Below are 5,830 nucleotides of genomic sequence, written 5' to 3' on the forward strand. Positions count from 1 at the left end.
TTCCCACGTTACACCTGTCCTCCCATCTGTATTACGTTACACCTGTCCTCCCATCTGTAATGCAGAATATAATCCCTCTCAGAGGTCACACACTGCTGCTCTTCATCTGTCAGAGAACTTCCATCCTATCCTGACAGTACAGATATATATATTTGCCTCTTTATACCATAAAATCATATATACGGGATGTGGTCAGAATACCGACTGCTGGGATTCCTGCGGCCAGAATGCAGACGCCGGAATCCCGACACTTGTCAGAATACCGGCGCCGGCATCCCAAAGGTAAGTACTGGGGTTAGGGTACGGGGTAGACACTAGGGGAAGGGTTAGGCAGTGGGGGGGAGGAGGGGTTTAGGTACTAGGTGGGGGGAGGTTAGGTTTAGGCACTAGGGGGGGGGAGATCAGGATTAGGCACTGGGGAGGAAGGAGTAGGGTTAGGCTTACTTACCTGGGATAAGACAGTGCTTGTGGCTGGCCAGACCTGCAGCAGCAGCAAGATGGCTGCTCGATGTGCGCTGATGTTAACGATATTTACGCAGGTAAGCGATGTCATTCTCAGAAGAGAAGGCAGCAATGGGTATCCCTATGCTTGGGTGACCTTGGGAACCATTGGCATATTTTCGCAGCTGCATTGCAAACGAAATCACAACTGCGATCGCATAGCGTCCATCTCTGCATCAGGCCGTGAGTCACCTGTGGTCAAGCATGGATATCCTTTACACCTGTTAGGGTGCCTTCAGGAAACTCAAAGCTTCTAGGTACTTACCTGCATCTCTCTATTATATTTTTTGTTTGTTTGTTTTGGGTTTCTAGCATTTTTCACCCAAATATTTATATTTACTCGAAAAATTGTATATTTTGATTCCTCTTTGATTTTTTTTTACATGTTTACATTGTGGATTGTACAGAGCTAAACAGTGTTGTATCCAAGGTCAATAAACATAAATAACACTGCATAGATATGATAAAGGCTTTGGTGAAAAATACAGAAAGAGAAACAATGGGCCTGATTCATTACGGATCGCAACTGCAACAGTGTACACAGATCAGTGGATGGTGCATACTGCGCATGTGTATGCATCTCAGTGCGCGTGTGTGAGGTAACATTGCGATCGCTCTTCCATCATGCAGAAAGAAAGTCATGGCAGAGTGAGTGACGGGAGGTCAGTGATTGGGGGTGGTGACCGGGGAGTGGTAGGAGAAACGCAGGTGTGCCAGTCTGTATGAACGCCATTGGATGGACGTGCATAAATTAGCCACTGCGTCAGCATACGCAGCTTCAGTACTCACTGTGTGTGACAGGGTTAGTAATTTATGAGTAAGGTCAGACCTGCTGTCATTGTGTGTGAGGGAACGATGTTACTCGATGTTCCCATATGCAGGACTGGAAGGTATTAAGGACGTGATATAGCGGTTGTGGGCATCTCTATGCTGGCTGTGCGACGGCTTTCCGATTGCATCCATTAGAATATTGTCACATCAGACCTGCGTACATAAATGCAGCCACGATCACAATAGAGATCCGTAATAAATCACGCCCAATGTCTGTAGCAGTAATGTAAGGTTGTCTGATGTTAGAAGCCCCTGTAATAGTAATTTATTACCCCTTTCACATCGCAATGTCCGGTTGCACCTGGGATTTTGTTCACACGTCCATCCCGTGTGTGACCCGGCTGAGACCCCTTTCAGACTGGCGGCCCGATCCTGCTTATTGGCGGTTCGATGACATCACCGCCATCACGCGCTGAGCCCGCATTTGGAGATCATCTCCAAGTGCCGGCTCTTCCTATGCTATGAACGGGACCCAGGTTGCATCGACCCAGGTTACACATTCACACTGCATCGTTTGTCGGGTTAAACCTTTGTTCAACCCTTCTCGTTACCAGGGTTGAAATGCCGGGATGCTTATTTCAACCTGGCCCTTTCACACTGCACAGTAACCCGGGTTGCTGCATGTTCACGTGTAATAACCTGGGTTAATACTGGCAGTGTGAATGTAGTATTAGTATTAGCTTCAAGGTAAGCTACATAATCAGCAATAAAAAGAGGCAAATACAATATCTGACATTCTGGTAAGCAGAGGATTCCAAACTCGGTCCTCAAGGTGCATTATTAGTCTAGGTTTTAAGAATAACCATGCTTGAGCACATGTGACTTAATTAGTACCTCAGACAATTTGATTTAACCATCTGTGCTCAACCATGGATATCCCTAAAACCTGGACTGTACGAGTGCCTTGAAGTCGTAGTTTGCTCCGCCATCTAAATTGATCTGGACCTCACCAGGCCCCCAGTCAGGCAGGGGACTAAATAATCTGTACCCATCCTACCCCCTCTCTGCGCCCTTGAACTTTCATTTGGCGTATGAATTGAACTGATGAGATGGCTTCACATCGGGCATATGTGTTATCTTTATTATTCTATACTTGCATATAACATGCATTTCTAAGAAGGGGAAGCCCCTACTTCTCTAAGGTAGAAAAAAATATCTAATTATAGTATATATTCACGTTATGTACTATGGGCCTGATTCAGAGATGTTTACATAGACTAGCAATAATCGGCAATTTGTGCATGCATCTGAGTCACTGTGTATGCGTCAAGGTACAATACCGTAGAAAGGTGATATATATATATATTTATTTTTTTTTTCAATTAACACAACCAGGGGCATAGACCTATGGGGGCCCCAAAGCAATATTTCCGCTGAGCCCCCCTATGCAAATGATTTTGCAGTTTATCCATTTTGATTGTAAATGGTGTAATATTTGCTCTCTATCTGCCATCTGCCTGCTTAGCTGACATGCAGGAGTAAATGAATGGTGATTAACATATAGTAAGTATTATAAACGAAAAAATATATTTTCGAAAACATGATATCGTCTTTTTAAACCTATATGTGTATGATATAATGTGGTATAGAAGCGGCTATGATCCACTAGTAATCAGTCAGTGAGGAGAGACGGAGGTGACTGGGCCAGTGACAGCAGTTCCCCTGCAGCAGCACTCTGGTGAGAATAGAAAGATCTGTGGCTCAGGAGATGACAGTGTAACTCAGTGCAGGGAAAAGCCCGCGCCCCAGAGGAGGCATGGACTCTGTAACAGCCCCATTATCTGCACCTACTGTAGCTAGGCCCATGCCTGTGAGTGGCAGCTGGTCTGTCTAATATTAGAATAGTTTGTACAGTGGCACAATCTTGTCACTAGATTGTTTCAGCTGATACAGATCTGAGATCTGCTGCAAAATTGGACAGGTGTGTTGGCATATATTGTGTGTTCAATCTGCGCCCAGGTCTCCAGTAGGATTGTGTCATCAGCTGGGTCTGGAGTTGGATTCCAGGAGGAATGGACAAGTGTGAACCCATCTTAAATCATGCAGCGTTATCAGATTAATCATTTGAATTATTCATTGTTTATAAATAAAACACTGCAGATAAAATGGAGGGGGATGTTTGAAGGGGTAAGGGTGACAGGCCAAAATTTGTTATATAGTCCTTACCTGAAGATGTTATTCAGATAATTTTTCTGAAGATATTGCTGTTCAGGACCTTATTGCAAGATGTAATCCAAAGTCCATATCAGTAGTCGTTATCCAAAGTTGCATAAATAAAGCAGGAACTACTCAGAGAGTATCACTGTAGGACAAAATGGCTGCCAGTAGCTGGGCATTCTTTATATAGGGCTGTGACCTGTATTGTGACATCACAATGCATACAGGCAGCAGCTAGAGATGGCTGTAGCTTAGATCAGCTCTGGGCCCAGATGCCCTACAGCATTTATATTCTCTAGTGAGAATAGAAAAGCTGGGGCTCAGGCGAGGATGTAGTTATTAGACCGACGGCCAGGATGCTGACGGTCTAAATCCCGACAGCTAATGCCCGACACGGGACCTAAGATAGGCGTCGAAATATCGACAACTATCTTAATCCCGATGCCGGAATGCAAAAGGATGCCGTCCCGAACAAGTCCGGTGCGTTTGAGAAGTTATCCGAGGGGGGTGGGGTTAGATTTAGGCACCCCGCCGGTATTTCAATCCCATTCCCTCAGGAGATGGCAATGTAACTCAGTGCAGGGACAGGGCTGGGCCCCAGAGGCAGCATGGGCCCCGTAGCAGCCACACTCTCTGCACCTACCATACCTAGGCCCTTGTACACAACCCTGGTTCCCCACACACCAGCAGAGTGCAGGCATTAAAACCTTTTATAGATTGTTACATAGGGATAAGATACTTCCCTTCATCTGGCTGCTGCTAGCTACTCACATTGCGTTAGAAGGACAGCGCTATCTCATAAAGCCTTTACATTACAGTAGCCGCTCGCAGCAACTCTTTACTCGCAGTCTGATTGACAGTCAGTGAGTGTTAGGGGGAGGTCACAGGGAGTGACAGCATAGGAAGGCAGGCATGTCATGACCGTCTGCGATCCCGAATGCAGTGAAAGTGGCTCTGATATCTCGGTACACGCGGCCATTTTGCGCAACCATGGAGCCACTCAGAAGTCTGATTATCAAAGGATCTGCGACCAATGCTGCGTCTGTGTGCGCAGATGTTTGGATTAGTAAAGCCACAGGTGGGTGTCTCAATACATTCCTCAGCACCTGTGACATTTGCATATATTGGATACTGTACACAGCTGCGATGGTATTAGAGTAAATCTCTGATCAGGCCCTATGATGTGTTAGCTTCCTGCATTTACTATGCTATAATGTCTGATCAAAGCATCTCTCACGAGTTCTATAAACTACTTTTAAAGCATCATTATAAGTCACTTATTTTAGTTTATTGTAGACGTGTAGGACATGGATGGAACACTTGGTGGCAGTATAGTAGCACTTGTGCTAGAGGCTCTTTTCTCCAGAGGATGATTCAGAATTGGGAGCAAAGAGTAATGCCGGGTACACACTGAGCGATGTGTTGCACCTCGGGTACACATTAGAACAAGGTAAGGAACAGTGGAATGATCTCTTGGTCTATCCTTTATTACCTGCAACGGGGCCGCATGCAATATTGTCCAGTTGGACGTGCAGTACGGACAATACCACATGCTACCGCAGGAGCGCGCATATTGGCCGTACACATTGAGCGATGTGGCTGATATGTCGTCCCAATTCGGCTGAAAACAAGATATCGTGCTGACATCGTCTCAGTGTGTACCCAGCTTAGCTTTACACCTTGGGAAAACCAGGCTGCCCTGCAGGTGGGGCAGTTATACAATGTGCAGATATTGTGATTTGGGAGGCGCATGTCTTAGCTCAAATCAATGCTGCAGTGTAAAAATATTAGCAGTATTTGTGGGCTACATGGAAACGCAGACGGTATTTACCCCACATGCAAAAACAATTCAAGTATTTCTGCAGCCCTTGCACTGTAACATGGTTTATCCAGATGCAAAGTTACTCCTATTATATACTTTACTGGTAACTCTGAATCAGCCCCTATATGTACAGATGTCATTAATTCCTATTGTTTCTTATTAGGATTCGTATTGTTCATTTTATTCTGCACAAAACCAACATTAGCTCTGGAGGTAAGAGAACTTACATGTATCACTCAGCCGCTATGCTAAAAGCTATTTTACCCATTTCTTCTATAAATGCCCAGCAAAGCGCATGAGAATCATAGGCAAATGCAGGGGAGGTTTCCGGTTGCCTGGAAACCCCCCTCCCTAGCTCACACCATGACCACAATAGCAATAGTAATATAATAGAATTTTACTAGTGCTGCATGTTCTTCTCACTATCACAAATGGTTGGGTATGGGATGCCGGCACTTGGTATCCCGGTGGTCCGAACCCGATGCGGTCATCCCGACCAGGTTAGAAGGCCAACACCCC

This window comes from Taudactylus pleione, unplaced genomic scaffold (genome assembly GCF_031769625.1).
Source record: "Taudactylus pleione unplaced genomic scaffold, aTauple2 ptg000476l, whole genome shotgun sequence".
Lineage (NCBI taxonomy): Eukaryota > Metazoa > Chordata > Amphibia > Anura > Myobatrachidae > Taudactylus > Taudactylus pleione.